General features: G+C 38.9%; 1 non-coding gene across 1 annotated transcript; it reads left to right on the top strand.

The window, feature by feature from the left end:
- Positions 1-21,266: 21,266 nt before the first annotated feature.
- Positions 21,267-21,373, top strand: LOC121225790 (small nucleolar RNA R71). Its single transcript, XR_005923686.1, has one exon. It is a non-coding gene; the product is annotated as a small nucleolar RNA R71 (small nucleolar RNA).
- Positions 21,374-24,288: the final 2,915 nt, after the last annotated feature.

A 24,288-nucleotide genomic window follows, 5' to 3' on the forward strand; every position in this document is an offset into this window, starting at 1 on the left:
TATTCGTTTTTCTTATTATCTTTGTTTCATAATTTGTCAATTATGACTCATGTTCGAAGTACGTTCTTTAGCTCGTGATAATCATGTCAAATATGACTATACTTCTAATTTGATCTTGGTAATGTGGTGATTTTAGTGTTAGGATTTTTTCTAATTTTTGTGTAAGGATTTGACATCAGTAAAGGCATAGGTGATAAAAGCGCGAGTTTCAGTCAGTATGGTGAATTATTTATTTGAAAGATTTCAGGTGACAATTATGTTAGGATTATTTTTCTCAAGTCTGATAATATAATTTCATTTTTGTACTGATAAAACAGTAAATAGTCTGAACGAGTAGTGTATATTTATCAGAAAGAGTTGGATATTAGTTATAATCACAACGAATGATAAGGTTTTCGTCTTGTGAAAGCTGAAAAGTTTATTACATGTTGACAAAGTTTGGATAGATGAGAATATTGGTAACCGAAGCGTCTGAACTAGACTAGTGTACATTGAGTAAAGACTTCTTGACTTTTAGTAATGTACTGTTGTATGAATTGTGATGTGTTTCAAGACAATGAGGTAATGTGATAGTTTAGAGCATTCGATGTTACATAAAATCGGAGTTGTTAAAGGGGTTAAAGCCGAGCATTGAGATCTATCAAAATTATCCTTGTCAGTGTTGATATTGGGATGGAAATGAGAAGGATTATTCTTGAGGCCATATCAGAAATATTTCCATGGCAGAAAGAGGAAAATGTGATGTATCCTATTGTTAAATGTTTGGCGAGATCTATAAATCATATATGTATTGAATGAATTCCTACTCATCAGATTCATGGAATTTCAGGTCTCTTTGATTGTTGGATTTCTTGGAATTCCGGTCTCCATTAAATCAAGTTGAGATATGAGTTTTATGTCATGATATTATGAGAAACTGAGAAGGGTTGAAAATTTAAGAACAGTTGAGAGTTGAGACTGTAAGCTTTCAGATCATATGAGAAATTAAAGAGATGTATTAGAGGTACAGCCTAAGTGAAAGTTCTTCGGCACCGAATATGAGATTAAAAGTGAAGACCACTTTTCTGGTAAGATTTTCAGGGACCAAAATCCCTAAAGGGGGGAGAGTTGTAATATCCTGATTTTGGGTCTAGTCGAAATAGTGGTTTCGTGACCACAAAATCCGAGATAGAAATAATTATTTATGATTATTTTGAGGTCTATGATATGATTGCATGATTGTGTGAAAATTTCGTGAAGAAATTTTATGCATAAAGTGCTTAAAATTGAAATTAGGGACTAAATCGAATAATTTGCAAAACTTACATTCTAGAAGTTTCTAGTATTAAATTGTTTGGAAATATTAATTAGGAGGTCTTAAATAGAAATTTTACCAATTTCTAAGTCTATGGACAAAAATTGGACATGGATGGAATTTTTGAAAAGTTTAGTAGTAAGGGCATTTTGGTCATTTAGGGGTAAAATGAATTAAAATACAAAATTAAAAGACAATTTTGCTCATCTTCAACCCCATGGCCGAATGTAGCAAGGAGAAACCATGGCTAGGGATTTTCAAGCTTCCAAGCTTGATTAGCAAGGAAAACTGAAATTCGGACTAAAATGGGGAAAATACCAAGTTGTGGACGAAATGGTAAAAGTAGCCATTTTCGCATACGAGGTAAGTTCATATGTAAATGTTGGTAACATAGTTATTATTTTAAATGTTTTTATGTTATTTAATTGATATGATAATTATTATGAAACATCATACTTGTGACAATTGTTCGATAATATGTCAAATTATGTGATATACTTGGAAAATGTGAAATACTACCGAGTATCGATATCAGCATTCCGTAGAAGATGGTTGAGACACATGATTGAGGAAAAGGTCCCGTTGAACCTTTGGAATGGATTAGGATACAAGTGACATGTCACTAGGATTTTTAGGCATACGAACTCGTTGAGTTGAGTCCGAGTTCACATATGGGTGCGAATGTCAGAACTCGTTGAGTTAAGTCCGAGTTCGAGAGATGTAACTAGGCATCCGAGCTCGCTGAGTTGAGTCCGAGTTCACTTATGGATGCGAACGCCTAAGCTCGTTGAGTTGAGTCCGAGTTCACTTATGGGCGGGTTACATGGTAGCTTGGCTACATATGTAGCACTTATGTGCAAACTTTCCATGTATCCGAATTATATTCCGATGTGTTCAACGAGTAAAATTCTACTCAAATGGAGGAATACTCGAGTTGAAAGGGACATAATGGTAAGTGTTGTGAAATGAATACTTTGAACAGGTATGTACTTAACCCTCGGGTTGAAAACTCGATATAACAACAATATGGTAAGATGATAAATGAAAATGTGATATGAATGTCTCGGTGATGATTATGCAAATGATGTTTTATGTTTGCTTATATAGTTGTGTTACTTGCTATTTGCATGTGAGCTTACTAAGCATTTATACTTACTTCCTTCTTTTCATTCCTTGTAGTGTTGACAAGCCAGCTCGGAAATCGGGAACGGTCGGAGGCATGCTCACACTATATCCATATACCATCTTGGCATAATGGCTTGCATATTTTGAGTATGGCATGTATAGCATTATAATCATTTTGTATATATGGTCTTATGATATGGTTATTGAGTGGTATGGAAATGCTTGGTAATGATTAGCCATTGGAATGGCTAATCATGATCATATTTGGTGTTATGTATGCTAAATTGCTAGCTAATTCATGGAAACCATGAAATAGGTAAAATTTACCATAAAATAGATTCAGATAGCAGCAGTGACGTGAGTTTGAAAAATCATTAAAAATAGTAGAGATACAATTAGATGGTGAATAAAATATGGAATTGAAGAATTATGAGTCTATTTTCATATGAATGGAACAAAACAAGTATATGAGTTATATTTTATGAGATGTTTAAATTTTTGTGAAACAGGGTCAGAGCGATTTCTGGATCCCCTATTCTGACTTTGGAAATTCACCATAAATTGTTAAAAGATAATTAGAAGTCATGATTTATATTTGCAGATTCCTTATTGAGTCTAGTTTTATTAGAAACAAACGGCATAGTCATTGAAACTCTGTAAGGGAGATATCTGATTCGTAATACATAGAGGTCAGGGAAATCGAACCCTAAAACAGGGGAGACTTTAACTAATAAACTGTACTAATTTGCTTGACCAAAAATTCTAGAAAAAATTAGTAAATAGATATATGAGTCTAGTTTCAGGGAAAATTTATGGAATTGGATTTAGAGTTTTGGAGCTCGAGATATGAATTTTTAAGCGACGGTGATGCAGATTGCTAGCTTGACTGAAAATTTTAAAAATAAATTGTTTGAGCTGTTTAAGTAATGAATTAAGTCTGTTAACACCTCGTGTTCAACTCCAGCGACGGTCTCGGGTACGGGGCGTTACAATTAATCTCACATACCTATCGAATACTTTACCAAAAGCCGGGTTCTCACCTTAACCTTACCTGCGCGATAAGTATAACAACCCCTTCACTAACCACGATCAACTCCTAGATATACACCAATCGTAACTATTAAAACCAGAATAATTGGTGACTCGTATCCAACATAAGTCCCCTTATCTTACTATGGCTATTCGGCCAACCTTTGCCAATGGATAGGGAATACTTACCAAAATCGCAACACCTAAGGGGCAATTCCACAATGAGCTAAGATCCGAGATGCGATGCTAATTCCCTACCAAAGTTGATTAGAAAAAGTGAGGAAGGAAAGTACTCGGTACTAACAATACTAATCGAAAAAGAGATAAGGTACTTACACCAAAAGAGTATCGGCCCAAGGGAGATTCGACTTTTCGGCTTTTCAAACTAATATGGTGAATAAGGATTATCTGGCACAAATTAAAGAACAAGGGTAGAAGAAGGAATCAGCTAACCCAAAAGGTAAATCAAAAGAGATCTGAGGAAAGAAAGAATCGCAAAAGAATCAGCTAGCAAAGATGGAAAAGCCAATCGACATTAAAGAAAAAAAATGAAAAAATTTGGCATTAGCCTAGGATCCCAAACTAAGCACATATTTATAGCCTCCAGCCAAACTGCCTAACCCTTAATTCCCAATTCAGCTCCATCACTTCCCCCTTCTTATCTTCTCATGTTTCTCCCTGATAACCCCTTGATCATTTCCTTAATTTTCTCTCCTAAACACTTCCCTTGGAGTCTACTTTCACGCCACTTCCATCCTTCTAGAAGGTTAAAGTTAAACTTCTAAAAACACTAAGCTAGGATTCGAACTTTGGACCTCCTTGCTAGCTATTAACGCCACCTCCCTACACTCTAAGTGGCATCACTTAGCCACTCCTCTACTAGGCTCTTTGCTGTTATTTTCCCCTATCTTTATTTAAAAGCCCAACTACTTGCCATCAGGGTTTTTTCTTAATAATTAAACAATAATTTCTTTCACCCTAGGTTCAAACTCAAACCTTGACTAAGACCTACCATCACATAGTTAGCACTTAACCGAAAATACTAAGCACAAAAATAAAAATTTAAGGTTTTGGGATTTTTCGGGCGTTACAACTGTACCCCCTAAAAGAAAATTCTTCCTCGAAATTTCCAGCTATTTGTACTGCTGCATAACATTAACTACTACACCACACTTCCGCTGCGCACTCTAATTCCAACTCAGGTAAACAGCATACTATGGGTAAGTAAGTTCGATTATTCGCCTCTGGAGCGTCTCTATCCTATTGACGATGTGTTACATAGACCAAAGCTGGCTGCCTCGCCTCAGCATGATCAGCACCTCTGCCTGACGCTCCACGACCCAAACCGTTTCCACCCCTGGCCTGATCATGGCCTCTCGGTGGTAGCTGACCACCCCTCGGTGGCTGTACACCACCTTGGTCCACGACTGGCACCTGAGCTGACATTCTAGGGCAATTCCTAATCCTATGCTCCATAGATCCACAAGCTAGACAAGCTCCCGTCCTCTTCCAACACTCGTCTACATGACCTTCCCCACAATCAACACAAAGTGGCACCCTTGGATTAAGAGCAGAGGGCCCTAGCCCATTAACTCTGGCCCTAGCACTAGGCATTTGTCCTACACCAGGAGTCTCAGCCTCCCTCTTATTCCTACCCCTTTCTTTCTACCAATAGAAGCACTCAGTGCACTTTACCTCCTCCGCTATCTTTTCCTTCTCCACCAACTCTGAGAAAACTCGCTCCCTTTGTGGAGCTATCAGCACTCTGAGGCTATCTCTAAGTCCATCCTCAAACCTCACGTAACGCTCATACTTCGTTGCCACCATTACTCTTGCATACCTACTAAGGCGTAAAAACTCCGCCTCATACTCAGCCACCGATTTGTTCCCTTGGGTCAAATTCAAGAACTCATTCCTTCTAGCATCCATATAACTTGCACCCACATACTTCCCTTGGAATGCAGCTTTAAAACACTCCCAATTGACTCGCTCCGGTTAGGTGTCCTCTTTCACCGTCAGCCACCACTGGTAGGCTTCTTCCCTAAGTAGTGACACGGATCCTTTTAACTTCTGTTCCGGTGAGCAGTCCAAGTCCTCCATTATCCTTTCAGTGGCCTCCAACCAATATTCTGCCACGTTAGGAGCCACGCCAGCCACGCCCTTAAAGATCTCAGCCCTGTTCGATCGAAGTCGCTCCGGAATGGACCCCCAATTTCCAGTGCCATTGTTGGGCCCAGCGACCCTCTCTAAAATTCTTAGCATTGCCTGCTACAATGCATCATCCCCCGTGACCCGATCGTACTGTCCATTATCAACCACGGGTGAGGCTGGAGCCTCTTTTACTCCAACATTGGGCACATGGCCCAATGCTAGCGATTCAACCCTCATACTTTCGCGGCCTCGGCCACGGCCTCTTGCACCTCTTCTATCACTCATCGTCGGTTCGCGTATTATTTGGATTAGAAATTTTATGAAGTCTTAGTTAGTTTCAAAAATTAACTCGATATTTTATGGAAGTAATTAAAGAGAATATTGTTTTCGAAAATCCTCCATAGTTTCAAGTTCATGCCGGCTTTGGTTCCATTCTAACAAAATCATCTAAAGTAGCCCTCTAACTATTTATTGTATAATAATTTAAACAAATTTAATAGTAAAAGTACTTACTTGCTTCGATGTCGGAGACTCGCTGTGCCGCTCAGCAAGACTTCCCTTTTTCCAAAACATTATGATCCAATCAAAAAAATATTTTTTTAAACATAAAAAAACCAAGTAATCAGGCCCAACTCACTTCTTGAGTTTTGCAACCTGGCTCTGATACCACTAAATGTAACATCCTAAACCCGGCCCAGACGCTATGGCCTAATCTGGTGTATCACATTGAAATGTTTTAGCGAAAACCATATTTTCATTGAAAATCCTTCTTAAACAAAAGAAACCTAAATAAACACACCTTTCAGTTTGCGAAAGCTTTGTTTTAAGCATTTGATTTAAGAAAACTTATCATTTAGAAATTGATTTGTGGAAACGTAGAAAACATACTATAATTTAGGAAACTCATGTCCAACTTCTCGTAGTTACAATGGAAATAATAATACTTCAAGTAATAATAGCATAATGAAAACCTTATTACAATCTGGTCTGAAACATACTTAATAAAATAAAACTTATAAGCTTAAAAAAATTCCAAATTTGTCTTGCTAGCTGGCCACCCAGAGTCATTCCAAACATTGAACCATCTACTGAGCATCACCTGAAAATAAAATAAAAGAGGGGGTGAGTTTTCGCAACCTCAGTGTGTACAACCCTCGACGGAAAACAAGCATTCAAAAATCATTATACATAAAACATGCAATGCAATCCCATTCAAATTATCCATCCGCTACACACTAGCTCCGTTCCCGATCACACCATATGGGGATATAAATATCGACCCACCCAGCCCACACACCAATGGTAGCCCGATTGTAGAACTACCTTCATTTACATATTGGGCTTTAAAAGTCGTCGGTGGATCCATGATTGTCAGGCAACCATGCGATCCTTATACACTTCCTCCGTACCATAATTCCCACCCCATATGCAACCTAAGCAGAATATCATATGTATGCATGTCACATCCAAAAAACTTACATTCAACACCTAAGGGTATTTTGGTCATTTTTGCCTATAGCTGCATTTCGATAATTTTCCCTTAATTACGATTTTCACTTACCTTGGCCCATGAACAAGCCCCGCGAGCTAAGGTGAACGAATACGATGCACCAGGTAGGATTCCAGAGAAGAGAAGGTGGGTTATTAAGACCGCTTAAGTACCAAGCTCTCCCTAGATCCAATCCTAGACATGTATATACCCGTTGCCACACCTTAACCCTATGAGTTGTCCACGATCTCAATTAATTAATTAAGATTTATGTAGTTATCATATACTAGGCCCAATACCCCTACGTACATGCATATGGCCTGTAACACCCCAAACCTGGCCTGGAAGTTTGGCTCGAATCTGGCGTGTCACATTGAAGTGTTTTTCGGAAACCATGTTTCTATTAAAAACCCTTCTTAATAATTAAAAACTTGTACCCTTTTTAAACCTTGTTAGAAAACCTAAGCTGAATAACATTCTTAACAACTTTGTAAAAAATCCTGGCAGTTGCGGAAGCTTAATTTAAAAACAATTGCGGTTACGTGATGTTTTGAACAACAGTAGTTGCTTTGGAAAACCGTGTTCTAATACTAGCAATTATAAGAACAATAAATAAAATTCCAAATTTGAAATCTAGAAAATTAAAATGGCTTTACTACAACCCACATAAAAATATTTAAAAGAAATAATCAAAACTATAACATAAATAATGTGTGTGGCTTCCTCCGAGCCCCTCGCAGCGCCGATCCGTCTAAGGCTAGAAATTACCTGAAAGGTTAATAAACGAGGTGAGTTTACGAAAACTCAGTGTGAAATCCCCTACTATATAAAAGGAACAGTCAGTCATATAAAAGAATTAAAAGTTGGCCCAGCCCTACTTACAGTTTCAGTATCAATTGGGCCTTAGCCCATTTTAACGGACAGTACCAGATGGGCTTTAACCCATTACAGAATAAGAAACATTATCAGAACTAGAATCAGAATCAGAATTAGAATTAGGTGACAGAATCAGAATCAGAATCAGTATTAGGTAACAGAATCAAAATCAAAATTAGGTAACAGAATCAAAATCAGAATCATATCAGGTAACAGAATCAAAAATCAGAATGTGAATGCAATCCCAACCCAATCCAGCCTATAACCAACTGCTACACTCCACCAGTACCAGCCCTACACTCCATGTGGGGAATAGCTCAACCCACCTAGCCCTACACTCCACAGTTGCAGCATTGCTGCTCAGTTATCAGATATTGTGACAGAGTCACCAGATACAGATATTGTGGCAGAGCCACCAGAACAGATATTTGTGGCATAGCCACCAGAAACAGGTAATGTGGCAAAGCCACTGAACAGAATGTGTGGCACAAAGCCATCGATAACTGTATTATGTTAGGCACATAGCCATCAACTAGAGTAACATAACCGGCACACAGCCCTAGGTAAATGCGATCGACACAAAGTCGTCAATAACCATATATTCGCACATAGCCTTAGCCAAATACGTTTGGCACACAGCCATAATCAGGTTGGCACAGAGCCATATGTAGGTTGACACAAAGCCATAATCAGAAGGCTTTAAGCCATCGGTAGCTGTATCATGTTAGGCACATAGCCATCAGCGACGGTAATATAGTCAGTACATAGCCTCGTGTAAATATGATCGGCACTCTGCCATTGATCGGTCCACAGTCGCCTTGGCGACCCGTGCGACCTTATCAAATCAGTACGAATATACGGCTCTTAAGCCTTCGGTGGATCCACAGTCGTCAAGCAACCATGCGATCCTAACAGATCAGATCTTCCTCCGTACAAAATCCCAACCCATGCAACATGTCATGTATGCAACATGTCATGCCCATATTTGAATCAAACAATCTCAGTCAAGTCATTCATATACCAACATATATTCACAATCAAATTCGTCAACCACATAGTCCAAGTTAGTCACTTGGCCACAAGGGCAAAAGTCATTTAACACCTTAGGGGCAAAATGGTAATTTTACCCCACAAGGTATCTCGGTAATTCCACCCTACAGGGGTATTGCGATAATTCTACCCTACAGGGGTATTTCAGTAATTCTACGCTACAGGGGTATTGCGATAATTCTACCCTACAGGGGTATTTCGGTAATTCTACCCTATAGGGGTATTTCGGTAATTCTACCGTACAGGGGTATTTTGGTAATTCTACCCTACAGGGGCATTTCGGTAATTCTACCCTACAGGGGTATTGCGATAATTCTACCCTACAGGGGTATTTCGGTAATTCTACCCTACAGGGGTATTTCGGTAATTCTACCCTATCGGGGTATTGCGATAATTCTACCCTACAAGGGTATTTCGATAATTCTACCCTATAGGGGTATTCCGGTAATTCTACCCAACAGGGGTATTTCGGTAATTCTACCTCACAGGGGTATTCCGGTAATTCTACCCTACATGGGTATTGCGATAATTCTACCCTATAGGGGTATTTCGGTAATTCTACCCTACAGGGGTATTTAGGTAATTCTACCCTACAGGGGTATTTCGATAATTTTGTAAATCGAGGGTAAAACGGTAATTCTGTAAATCAAGGGTACTTTGGTAATTTTACAAGTCGAGGGTATTTTAATAATTTTACAGGTCAAGGGTATTTCAGTAATTTCATAAATCAGGGGTATTCTAGTAATTTCACAAATTAGAGGTATTTTGGTAATTTTACAAACTAGGGGTATTTTGATAATTTTACAAACCAGGGGTATTTTGGTAATTTTATAAACAAAGGGTATTTTAGTAATTTTACAAACCAGGGGTATTTTGGTAATTTTGTAAACCAAGGGTATTTTGGTCATTTTACAAACCAGGGGTATTTTGGTTATTTTATAAACTAAGGGTATTTTAGTGATTTTACAAACTAGGGGTATTTTGGTAATTTGGTAAACTAAAGTATTCTAAACAGGGATAACAATACGAATGGCCCTAAAGCCTATTCTCGGGCCAAATGGGCCCACACGCTCGTGTGGCCCTTTTAGCCCAAATCTAGCCACAGATATGAGATTCACCTAGCCTAGTCCAATATTTACTACACAATCAAACAACTTATCCAATTGGGCCCGTAGGCCCATTGGGCCCACTTGGCCCCTTTCGGCCCATCGCGGCCCGAAGTAGCCATCATACAGCTAGAGGAGTGAGAAATACACACATGATTAGAGACTGGAGTTAATCCACGCTCCGAGCACTCTTAGCCGATGCCCAACCCAAACAAGCAGGCCATAAAGCGAAAGGGATCAGCCAAGAAAGGTACATTTACTCTCCTCATGGTTCTCTATATTTAAAACCAGCTTCGCATCCACTCTTATGTTAGCTTCCCGATGTGGGATCCTCCATCACCAGAGTTTAAATTCAACACCAACTCTTACCGCCCCCTGTTAGCAAAATAAATGGTCTTTGCTTGCCATGGGATTCGAACCCACGCCTCCCCTTAAATGCTCCACACGCTACTTGCCACTAAGCCACAAGGCTTTTTGTGTCACAATTTCTCCAACAATATTCTTAAGGCCTACCTACTACACCCAGGGTTGATTCACTTTAAACCAAAATTTTTGCTAGAGTCCAGGTTTGAACCCAGGACTTCTCCAACATTTCTCAGCACACTTAACCACTAAAACAAGCCTTCATTAATGAAATTTTCATGCACAACAGAATATTATAAGCTGCCTTCAACCGCTCCCATGCTCAAGGCCCAAAACTTCTAGGCCCAAATTCAGGGTGTTACATGGCCCACTAGGCCCGATCTTATTCAAATGCCCATCTGGCCCAGTTCATATTCTTATGGCCCACTAAGCCCAATTCATATTCATATGGCCCATTAGGCCCAAATCATATTATATTCATGCTCACATACAAATTTCCTAACACATAACATCACTTATCAATCCTTGCCTATTATGGGCCCAACAGCCCATTAGGCCCATTTAGCCCATTCCGGCCCATTTGGTTCGTAAAAACCTAATATAACTTACCATTTCATTTATACAATTCATCGATTAAGCATAGATAATTATCAATGCCATAAGCTTGGTAAAAGCCTATACAACATCATCAAACTCACAAGTTAGTACACTTGTTCATGATACAAATGAAATCAACCATAAGATCTGTAGTTTACCATATATAAAACACATCATTTAACTCATTAATATTTTCATAAGATAATGAGTCATTCCATTTGCACATTTACCATTTCATTTCCTTTTCTTACCCATTGAACCATTTAGAATTACATTAGATACTTGAGAATGATGTGTCTTTCCATATAACTGTAACCTTTCCTTTACATCAATGCTCACACGAGTTGTGAAACGAGCCTGCTCATACGAGCTATGGGTCAGAATGTAAGCTACACAATGCTGTTCACACAAGCTATGGAGAATCCGCAACAAATGTAAGACCTCAGCCATCAGTAGGACATTCAAGACCAGCACCCGAAACATGAAATCCCTAATGACATGTCATTCGTATCCTAAGAATTCTTAAGGTTGAAACAAGATTCATTATCCGTCAATTCATCATAACATTGATACATTTAAATTTAGATTCACTTATATTAAAACAACATAGTAAATAGTTCAATTTAGCTTACATTAAAACGATCTTAGTTCATACGAACTTACCTCGATAACTAAGGCGTAGAAGTAGAATCGAACACTAATTGAAGATTTAGTTTTTTTAGTTTTTTTTCTATTTTTAAGTTCGTTTGTGGTTTATCTTGGTCTAAATAAATGATTTCATTCAATTAAGTACTTCTAGAATTCAATTTAATCCATAATTAATATTTATACAAAATGACAAAATTGCCTAATACTTTAACTTTTCATAATTTAATCCTTAAGCTCATAACATAAATCTAAGCTTTTTCACCTAAATCCAACTTCACAAATGGTAAAAGGGACCTTGAAACAACCCATTATTACCAACATTTCACAATAAAACCCATAGATTTACACATTTTACAATTTAATCCCTAATTGTAATTTCACTGAAAATCATTTAACAAAACATTTTTATTTAACAACCTGTAACGCCCTAAATTTGGGGCTATAAGGAATGGGCCTTGAGCATGGGAACAGCTAGGAGACGACACATAAATATTTAATGGTGCAAGGAAGTGGCACAATTAAGTGTTTCTCTTATTGGTTGTGTACTCTAGAAATGTCTGGGAAGTCATGGGTTCAAGTTCTGGCTTCCACAAAATTTTGGTTTTTAAGGATAAAACCCCTCTCTTTGGCCAGTAGGGTTATATGTTTAATTTAGAAAAGTATGACACAAAAATCCTACTGATCTAGTGGTAAGTGGCATGTTGTATATGCTAATGGTCTGAGGTTTGAATCCTTGCTTGTGTAAATGGAGGTTATTTTTTCTAAAGACCATGGGAGGAAGTTGTGTTTGACTAAACACCAAGAATTTGAACTGGTTTGAATAAGATTTGTTGTTAGCCAAATTGGGGGAGTAAAAAGGGAGATCTTCAAATGTTTGAATTGGTGGACAGGGGGAAATTTAGGAGAAAATCGTACAGTGGATCAAGGAGTAAGAGAGAGGTAGTTGGTTACCGAAAATAGGACTCTTCTTGTACCAAATTCCATCATAGGCACTTAGTGCCAACATTGGCTACTGCTTGTTCTCTTTTTCAGTAGTTGACTCATTTTTCTTCTTTTCGATCTCTTTTGTTTGTGCTAGTTTAGTAGCCGAAACTTACTTGTGACTGTTTAGGGACGGCTTCGTGTTAATTTTACTTTGACTCTGCTCTACCGACTGATACCTTGTTTAATCTACATTTGTCTCTCCATCACTTCACCTTCTCCTAGTTTTCTTCGCCATAGCCAAGCCTTCCCTCCTCTCTTCTCCCTTCTCTCAATCAACTTTCCCCTAGCCGATTGTACCCTCTTCTCCTCTCCTTTTAATTTGTTTTCTCTCCTACTCTCTCTCTCAAGCCTTCTCACTCGTGAGTGCCTGAATTCGGATTGGTAAGTCTTGGTTTGTCTCTATTCTATTTGGCTTATCTCCTCTTTGCCTAAATGCCGAATTCCATCTCTTTCCTTGTTGGTTATGGTGCTTTTATTTCGGATGTTAGTATTACGCGTGGAGTGAGGAAGTTCGCTAGGATTCCTGAGGCAATCGAAATATTCCTTTCATCTCTTATTCTAAGGTAACGCTACTCATTGGTATTTTCTTGAACTAAAGCACTTTGGTTGAGGTTCTTGGACCTTGGCCGAATACTCTTTTGCTTTATTGAAAGTGTATTTTCTTTGGGTTGGTTTGTGTTGTTCAACCTTTATGGTTAAGCAGTAGGTATAATGGATTCACTATTATACAGATAATATTCAAGGGTCTGTTAGTAACTTTTGTCTATGATCTAAGCGGGCTACAATCACGTTCGTTCAAGCAAGGCAATAGTAAGTAATCTCTTAGAACGAGTTTCAATTAGGGTTCTTAAACATGTGTGTTAGATATTTAACCGACGTTTCTTTTGTGATAGGTTGGAGTGTGTGGGCTTTCACTTGTTTTCGCAAACAGGTGTGTATTCACACACTAAATAGACTGTAGATCAGAAAAAGTCAAAAAGCCGAAAAGCCAAAAGAATGGCCTTTTGGCCACATGGGTGTGCGTATGAGCATGTGGTGAACCGAGCCCACGAAACATGAGTGTTAGTGATCGCGTGATTCGTAACAAGTAATAAATATTTATAATGAAGATCAAATCTAGACTAACTATTATCACAACGAAAAGGCAAGCGCACCTATCGAACAATAGTATAGTAATGGCAAGACCGAGATATCGTACCCAAGGGAACCAAAAGTACTAGTAATCACTATCTTTTTATTATCTAGCCTAAGAATAAAAGGGTTTGTTTTAATTAACTAATTATTTAAATTAAGAACGCACAGAGAAAAGAATTGGGGAATTTCTTTTGGGAAAATTGATTGACTTGAGACAATACCTAAGGAAAAATCCACCTAGACTTTACTTGTTATTCTGGCTCCGAATCTGACGATTTATTCATTCAACTTGTTTCATAGAGATCCCTAAGTTATGTTATTATCCCTATTCAAGACTAATAACGTCTAATCCCCAGATTGAATAATCGAGACTTTTCTCTAATTAACACTCTAGGGTTGCATTAACTCGATCTATGGACCCCCTTATTAGGTTTCACCCTAATCTGACAAAATCTTGTCACCCTATTTTTAGGTGCGCAATCAACTCTACTTAATTACGAAAAATGTACTCTTAAACAAGGTCTATTCCTCTTTTGAATAAGAGCATGTCTTGAATCCGTATCCTAGGATATCAAAACAAGAATTAAGAACACATAATTAAGAACAAGTTAAATATTTATCATACGATTCAAAAAATAATAACAAGATTCATCTTAGGTTTCATTCCCCTTAGGTATCTAAGGGATTTAGTTCATAATAAAATAAGAGTACAACTCAAAAGTATAAAAATAACAAAACATGAAGAAAACTCTAAAACCCCTGAAGGAATTCTGAGAGAGATCTTCAGTCTTGAAGTCGCTCCGGCTTTTGGGATGGATCGTCTGGCTTCCTTCAAGTAATTCCTGGCGTATGGTTCTGTATTCCAAAAAAGTTCTGGAAGAAGCCCCCCTCTCTAGGTCATACTTAGGGTGTTTATTTGGGCTTTGGATTGGCTTTCTTCCTCCCTAAGTACCCTTTTTTGTGTAAAATACAACACTTTGAAAAAGGGACACGCCCGTGTGCCACGGCCATGTGACGTGATTTGTAGGCCGTGTTCGATCCGTTAAATTGCCACGGCTGTATGGGCTCAATAGCCAGGTCGTGTGAATCGTGTAAACCTTGGTCGACACCCCCAAAGGCCACGGGCGTGTGAGATGACCATGTGGCAAGGCTTAGGCCATGCGATCTTCTCAATTTGGTCTGTTTTGTCCCTTTTTAGCTTGTTTTTTGCTCCTTTTGACTCTTGGTGCTCTCCTGAGTACAAAACATGAAATAACCAGATTAAGAGCACCAAAATCCACAAATCTAGTAGTAAACATCCATAAATATGCTAAGTATTTGGGGTAAAACTATGTATAATTTGGCGTTTATCAAATACACCCAAACTTAAGCATTTGCTTGTCCTCAAGCAAAACTCTCATTTACTACCAGAATTCATTCTTTTCAATCACATGATCAGTATTGATAATGTTACAAACTATTCCACGAATAATCATACAGTGAGAATTTAACTATAGGGTCATTAAAAGCCTCAAACAATCTAAATCGGATATTTCGATAATAAAATCATAGGTAATCTCCTTCCTCTAAGTAATTAACTTTAGTCCTAAATATACAAGAGATGACATCCTCACTAAAGATTCACTCAAATCACTCAAAGTGTTTAAGGTTAAAGATTAAGCACTGATCGTTTAACATGAAAAGTTATTACCATAGGCTTGCATGAAAATCAAATCTCCACCACTTGTAAATGATATGATACATTAATCAAAAGGTCTTTGCATGATTGTAATGGGGTTTAGGTTACAGGTATGGATACAAGCTGAAGAACAGGGTTTAGAATCAAGATAATTTTAATATGTTACCCCACTATCAAAAACTTAATTACTGAACCACAAACAAATATCTAGAACTATTTTACATGAGTTTATGACAACTTTAGCTTGCTGAGAATCACATTTTTTTTATCAACTCATCAAGTCAATACAATATAGAAATCATATTTCATGATTCGGTAACAAAAAATGGGAACATAGTGAGGTAATAATATTAAATTTAATCTCGATAAAAAGGTAAATTAAGTAAGAGGATTTCAACAATAACGGATTAATCAATAAAAAAAAGGTTAGTAGGCTCAAAGGGGGTTCACTAAGGGTTTAATTATGTGGGAAGGCTTTTTATGGAGTAAATGGGTTAAATCCTAAGTGTCTTTATCATCTCAGTATATCAAATCATACCTGTGATCTCAACATGCATAATCGAAGCAAGTTCTAGAATAACAGTTCAATGTTGACACATTCAAACCACAAAAGAAGTGAGCAAGAAAGAAAGCTATATGCTCAAAAATCTCACAAAAAATTTGGGTTTTTGATGTCTTTTCTGTATACTTAGGGTTTCAAGATAATAACTCAATTTAGGAAAATAAGTCTAAAAATTTTATTTCTCGAAATATCAACTTATCATGCTCGATTCTTTAATGTCCTATAATCAAATAATCATGCATAATTCCCTTGGTCTAATTCACGACATATCAACAATAATTATAGATCAATCAGAATTCATTCTATCAATATTATGAGAAAATCACTTAAGCACAAGACCAAATTCAGGGATTTGAGAATAATGCAAAAAGTTAGGTTTCATGTTCACCCCTCCACACTTAAGATTTACATTTCCTTAAATGTACAAAGATAGATTATTCAAAAGAAAGAAAATCATAAGAAAGAAAATCATAAGAGGAAAGGAGGTGAAACTCCCTGTTTTATGGATGTGGAGCTTGATTTTGAGGATGGAGTGTTCGGGCAAAGTGGTAGCTGCCATTGTTCTTGGCTAGATGAAGAAATTGGGTCGTTGAACATGGAACTCGTGAGGTATTTTTCCCATTTGTTTCCTCATTCCGTAAAATATTTCTAGTAGATTTGCTTGGAAGTTTTTAGAATCATGAAGAGCTTATTAAGAGTTGGTGTGGAAGAGAGCGTAGTGGGATTACTTGTTAGAAATACCAGAAAATGGAAAAAGTAAAATTTACTAATATAGATATGTTTTTCAAAATAAAATAATAAAATTGAAATGAAAATAAGAAGAAAAATAAAAATAAAAATAAGAATAAAAAACTAGAAGGATTCAATGATCCTCGTCGGTGGGGACCTCAGGTGGTGGTGCTGGAGTGGTGATGTGAAAGTGCTGGCATAGCTACTGCATCATTGCCTGCATATCGTCCATCTGTCGGTCTGTCGCCGATCTCGGTCGTGAATCATCTCAAAACTATGTGGTGCAATACTGCTCGAAGTGGGCTAGTCTGTCGGAAAGATGTGCCAATGAAGCAGCCGCATGAACTGGTCGTTCCCTAGGTGGCGCGATGGAAGGCTTCTCATGCTGTAGGGGAACATCATTAGGGATGTCCTCAAGATCCTCCTCATCAATGCATGCTAGAGATAGTACTGAAGAGGATCAGTCCCACGTCGGCGCTCGATCATCCTCATGTGTAACATAGTCGTGATGCCTTGTGGGGAAATCTGACCTATCAGGGTAAGCGCTGATGACTGGGCCGTGGTGTTGATGAGGCCGAAGTGTCTGGCAAGGCGCGTCACGTAGAGGCCGATAGAGATCACTCCCTTCCTATGTTGCTCGGCCTGATGGCGAATGGTGAAAGTAATGAAGTATGCCAAGTCAGTCACACGTGCATTTGCCATGCACCATAAATAGTAGGCTTCGTGGGTGTTGATGACGCCAGTGCTCTCTCTCCTTCTTGTCAAGGTGTGTGCCAATATGGCATGGAGATATCGTAGGGAAGAGGGGAGAGCCGAGGCCTTTGAGAGGCTGGAGTCGTAGGTGGAAGAGAGTGGTGTCAATGCCTTTCAGCACAAGGAGGGGGAGATGTGGATATTGCGTGGTAGTGTATTCATGTCCTCCTCCTTCATAAACTCATCGGTGTAAAGTCCCAGAGCAACTCCAAACTCTGGGACACTCATCGCACGAACTAGACCGCCTAATCGGAAGTGAATGGTGCCTAGGTCGTCATTGTTCGTCATCACCACCTGTAAATGAAAAGTAGAGCATAATTCTAAAGTTAGCTCTAAATAAGTGGGCTCGGTAATAGTGAAGAACTGTTCCTATGGGTTTGTGGACAGGAGGGTATGGATGGCATCAGCGAGCTAGATTTGCTCTACGGCAGCCCAGTCGATGCAGCGACCTATGGTGATGGGTCGTGCGCGTAATATCTGAAATAGCTCCTCCTACGAAGCTTGAGGAAATTCAAGGAACGGGTGCCGAACTTCAGCTGTAGCACGTACCGAGGAAGAACCCGGTCCCCTACGTCTCTTTGAGGATAGAACTGCGGCCTTCTCGCCTCTCGATGACGACATAATTTTCCTGAAAATACATTAGCATTGATAGAATCCAAGATACATCAGTAGTTAAGCAAGAGGCCTAAAACTAGTATATGCTATTCAGTAGCTTCAACAATTCAAATATAGAAAATTCTAAAGCAAATTCCTAACTTGTCTAAAACATATTTGTAATAGTAACAATATCTATGCAAAGCATGTAGAATATTAATGTAGCAACACAAATGAGAAAAATAAGGTTGAGAAAGTGAACCAAAGGCTATTGTAAGGCGGTGCACGGGCGTGTGACGCGGGGATGAAGCCGTGTGGTGGGAAAATAGAGGGTATAGGGAGGTGAAATTGGGGATTAATGCAAGAGGAGTGGATTTGAGAGTGGTTTAGGGGTTGGAGAAGTGAGAATCTGGGGAATCGTGGTCGGAATAGGGATTAGGGATTGGGGGAGGGTAGATTTTGACTAGGGTTTTGAAAGGAGGAAGAAGATGAACAGTGGTTTGCTTATATAGGGGAGGGGCACACGGCCTAGGGCCATGCCCCTATACTTTGAGGGTGAGCCCGTGTTTTATGAATTTTGCGAGTTAGGTCATGCCTGGCTACTATCACACGCCTGTCTCTCTTAGGCATGTGTCAAACACGGCCATGTCGCACGGCAGTGCCCATCTTTGTTCGCTTCTCCCACGCCCGTTTTTTTATGGTAGCACGCCCATGTATTGTTGTACAAAAATGAACGGCATGGGCGTGTCGAACCCTCGTGTCGAAGAAATAGAATTGAGCCTTGTTCCTGGCACGCCCTTGGCTTTCTATCCCCACGCCCGTGTTTTTCCTATCAAGTTCAACCACGGCCATGTCGCACGGCCGTGGGGATTTATCGCATCCCGTGTTTTGGGGAAATCATATCTTGCTTCAACACAGCCGTGTCTCTTCCCTTGTTTGGCCATGGCTATAGGCAAGCCTGTGTCTCTGGCCGTGTGTGCTAAAAAACTTTGCAATTCAAAGACTAAGTTAAAGATTCGAAGTGTTAGAAATTAAAAATAAAGAAATCAAAATATGTTAGTGTTTGGGTTGCCTCCTGAGAAGCTTTCATTTATAGTCTAAGCTCGACTTACCTCTCTGTTGATTTATCATGGTGGTTTGAGGAGTTCATACTCCTCATTCCTGCTATCAATCTTAAAATAATGTTTTAATGGGTGTTTTTTACCTTAAAAGTGCCGAACTTGGGATGACTCACCTCAACCGTACCGAATGGGAAAATGCTGAGTACCGTAAGAGGGGTTTCCTCATTTGGTGTGGTAGTGACAATGTGGGGATCTGTGGCATCCAGTAAGACTTTATCGCCAACCTGAAGTTGATTAGGAGAGGTATCGGGCTTGTTTTGGCGTAGTTTTGGTTTATCATATGTTCTCGTTTGTGTGCTCACCAGTCATCTAGCTCCTCTATTTGAAGCATTCGTTCCTCATGGGTGTCTTTATTCTCGACATGATAGTAGTGCACTATCTCCGTTGTCTTGGTTCGAGGAGGTTCCTGCAAGGACGATTGAGTATTAGTTTTATCATCAACAGGTTTTATAGCATTATCTTGAGTTTTAGAGGTTTTGACTGAGTCGCGTGCTTGAAGTGTTACTGTGTCGTCACCTGCACGAAGTGTTAGCTCTCCTGTGCCTACATTAATGATGATTCTGGCAGTTGCTAAAAAGGTTCGTCCTAAAATTAAAGGTACCTTGTTGTCCTCATCCATATCTAAGACGACAAAGTCTACTAGGTAAATAAATTTATCAATTTTAATGAGAATATCTTCAATAATACCCTTAGGAAATCTAACTGTTTTTGTTAGCCAATTATATGCTAATCCTAGTCTGTTTGGGTTTACCAAGACCTAGTCGTTTAAACATTTTATATGGCATAACATTTATACTTGCCCCTAGATCAGCTAAAGCATTATTCACAGATAAACTACCAATTAAGCAAGGCATTGTAAAACTCCCTGGATCTTTCAATTTGTTAGGTAGCTTATTCTTTAGAATAGCTGAGCAGACTACATTGAGTTCCACATGCGATGTAGCATCTAGTTTTCTTTTATTGGTCAGAAGTTCCTTTAAGAATTTTGCTAAGTTGGGCATCTGCAAAAGAACTTCAATAAAGGGTAAGTTAATATGTAATTTTTTTAAGAGTTTGACAAACTTACTAAATTGTTCTTTTGTTTTGTCTTTCGTCATCACTTTAGGATATGGCAGACGAGGTTCATGATTCGTACTTACCTGTTTGGGATCATTATTGTTTACCTCTTCTTGTCCTTTGTTCATCGCGTTATCTTGTTGTATTTCTGGCTCGGGTGCAATGAGTCCGTCCTTATTTTGAGTGCTAATTGCATTGAGGTGTTCCCTCGGATTAGGTTCAGTATTACTTGGTAAGCTACCTTGTGGTCGTTCGGAGATTAGTTTGGATAGCTGGCCTATCTGAGTTTTGAGTCCTTGGATTGATGCTTGTTGATTATTAAGTGCTGTCTCGGTATTTTGAAAATGGGTTTCTCACACCGAGATGAATTTAGAAAGCATCTCTTCAAGATTTTCTTTCTTCTCTTGTTGATAAGGTGGCTGCTGAAAACCCTGAGGATTTTTTGGCTTTTGATTCCCTTGACCACCCCAGGAGAAATTTGGGTGGTTCCTCCAACCTACATTATAGGTATTACTATATGGGTTATTTTGAGATCAGAAGTTATTGTTACCCATATAGTTGACTTGTTCTTCTTTAGTTGTAGGATTGACGGATTGGTATTTTGTATGCACACCTCTTCCGTTTGAGTCACACCTCATTACTGGATGTACCTGCGTAGAACCAAGAAAACTATCAATCTTTTTATTGAGAAGTTCTACCTGATTTGACAGCATAGTAACTGAGTCGACGTTATAAATGTCAGTTGTTTTTGTTGGCTTAGTTGTCATGACTTGCCACTGATAGTTATTCAGTGACATTTCTTCAATGAATTCATAAGCCTCTTTAGGTGTTTTGTTGTTGATGGTTCCGCCAGCAGCTGCGTCAACCATTTACCGAGTCGAGGGATTCAGACTATTGTGGAATGTTTGTACTTGAAGCCAAAGCGGCAACCTATGGTGAGGGCACCTTCTCAGTAAGTCCTTGTATCTCTCCCATGCATCGTAAAGTGTTTCTAAATCCATCTGCACAAAAGAAGAGATATCATTACGTAATTTAGCCGTTTTAGCCGGCGGAAAATATTTTAGTAAAAATTTCTTGGTCATTTTTTCCCAAGTAGTGATAGACCCTCGTGGTAACGAGTTCAACCACTATTTAGCTTTGTTTCTCACTGAAAAGGGAAATAACCGAAGACGAATGGCATCATCATAAATGCCATTGATTTTGAATGTATCGCAAAATTCCAAGCAATTTGCTAAGTGAGCGTTGGGATTTTCATCCTGCAAACCATCAAACTGAACAAACTGTTGTATCATCTGAATAGTGTTAGGTTTTAATTCAAAAGTATTTGCAGCTACAGCAGGTCTAACTATGCTAGATTCAGTTCCTGTTAAAGAAGGTTTAGCATAATCATACATAGTACGTGGAGCAGGATTTTGATTAGCCGCAATAGTAGGAGGTAGCTGATTGCCTTAGTTTTCAGCCATCTTGTTGGTTAGGGTTTGAGTATTGTCTTCTCGCTCATTCTCCGCGTATCGTAAGCTACGCCTTATTTCTCTTTGATTTTGGCGAATTGTACGATCGATTTCTTTGTCAAAAAGTAATGGTCCAGACGGGTTTCTTCTAGTCATAAACTATAAAAAACTACCTAGAGAGAGAAAAAGTAAATTAATAAATAAAAATTAAAATAAAATTGCAAGAAAAATAAATGGCTAAAGTAAAGAAAATTTAGTGTTCCTAATATTTCAGTTCCCCGGCAACGGCGCCAAAAACTTGATCGCGTGATTCGTAACAAGTAATAAATATTTATAATGAAGATCAAACCTAGACTAACTATTATCACGAAGAAAAGGCAAGCGCACCTATCGAACAATAGTATAGTAATGGCAAGACCGGGATATCTTACCCAAGGGAACCAAAAGTACTAGTAATAACTATCTTTTTATTATCTAGCCTAAGAATAAAAGGGTTTGTTTTAATTAACTAATTATTTAAATTAAGAACGCACAGAGAAAAGAATTGGGGAATTGCTTTTGGGAAAATTGATTGACTTGAGACAATACCTAAGGAAAAATCCACCTAGACTTTACTTGTTATTCTGGCTACGAATCGGACGATTTATTTATTCAACTTGTTCCGTAGAGATCCCTAAGTTATGTTATTATCCCTATTCAAGACTAATAACGTCTAATCCCTAAATTGAATAACCGAGACTTTTCTCTAGTTAACACTCTAAGGTTCCATTAACTCGATCTATGGATCCCCTAATTAGGTTTCACCCTAATCCGGAAAAATCTTGTCACCCTATTTCTAGGCGTGCAATCAACTCCGCTTAATTATGGCAAATGTACTCTTAGACAAGGTCTATTCCTCCTCTGAATAACAGCGTGTCTTGAATCAGTATCCTGGGATATCAAAACAAGAATTGAACACATAATTAAGAACAAGTTAAATATTTATCATACTATTCAAAAAATAATAACAAGATTCGTCTTAGGTTTCATTCCCCTTAGGTATCTAAGGGGTTTAGTTCATAATAAAATAATAGTACAACTCAAAAGTATAAAAATAACAAAACATGAAGAAAACTCAAAAACCCCTGAAGGAATTCTGAGAGAGATCTTCAGTCTTGAAGTAGCTCCGGCTTTTGGGATGGATCGTCTGGCTTCCTTTAAGTAATTCCTGGCGTATGGTTCTGTATTCCAAAAAAGTTCTGGAAGAAGCCCCCCTCTCTAGGTCATACTTAGGGTGTTTATTTGGGCTTTGGATTGGCTTTCTTCCTCCCTAAGTACCCTTTTCCGTGTAAAATACAACACTTTGAAAAAGGGACACGCCCGTGTGCCACAGCCATGTGACATGATTGCCAGGCCGTGTTCGATCCGTTAAATTGCCACGGCTGTGTGGGCTCAATGGCCAGGCTGTGTGAATCGTGTAAACCTTGGTCGACACCCCCAAAGGCCACGGGCGTGTGAGATGCCCGTGTGGTAAGGCTTAGGCCATGTGATCTTCTCGATTTGGTCTGTTTTGTTCCTTTTTAGCTCGTTTTTGGTTCCTTTTGACTGTGCTCTCCTGAGTACAAAACATGAAATAACCGGATTAAGAGCACCAAAATCCACAAATCTAGTAGTAAACATCCATAAATATGGTAAGTATTTTGGGTAAAACTATATATAATTTGGCGTTTATCGGTTAGACTGTAGAGGCCACCATGGGCGTTTTCATAGGTTTGGGTCGTTCTTGGCTACGATGGGTCGAAATGGGCCTCATGGGCTCACTAGGCTCGTGGGCTCCACACGAATTAAATCAACGGTACGTGGTAATTACTGGATTGGCCTGCGTAGTTAGCATGGCCGTGGTTAATTTTTAGCTTGATGGGCCACACGAGCGTATGGGCCTACTTGGGCGGCATAATGGGCCTCGGGCCCATTTTCACTGTTAGGATCTTTAAGGTTATGCGAATCTCTCGAGGTGACTGTAGGCCTTCTGATGGGTCAATAAGAGTACCTAGACCCCAAGGCTGGTTAAATGACCAAAATACCCCTATAGGGTAAAATGATTGTTTTACCCCTCGAGGGTAGGTGATAGATTTGTACTATGATTTGACTGTACTGAGCATGACATGCTGCATACTTGTATGATTTATGACATGACATTCAGCATGGGGTTGGGATATTGTTATGGAGGAAGGGTACTGTACTGGTGGCTTTGCCACATATACAGTTACTGGTGGCTTTGCCACATATACAGTTACTAGTGACTTTACCACATATACTGATACTGGCAGCTTTGCTGTGTTACTGATACTGGAAGCTTGTTGCAATATTGGTGTGTTGGCTGGGTGGGTCGGCTTTGTCCCCACATGGTGTGATGGTTGGTATGGAGTGGTGTGTTGGCTGGATTGGGATGGGTTGCATTATTGTATTACATTGTTGCTGTATTGGGCTAAGGCCCACACTGTTACTATCCCATAATG

Source organism: Gossypium hirsutum, chromosome A03, assembly GCF_007990345.1.
Source record: "Gossypium hirsutum isolate 1008001.06 chromosome A03, Gossypium_hirsutum_v2.1, whole genome shotgun sequence".
NCBI classification, from domain to species: domain Eukaryota; kingdom Viridiplantae; phylum Streptophyta; class Magnoliopsida; order Malvales; family Malvaceae; genus Gossypium; species Gossypium hirsutum.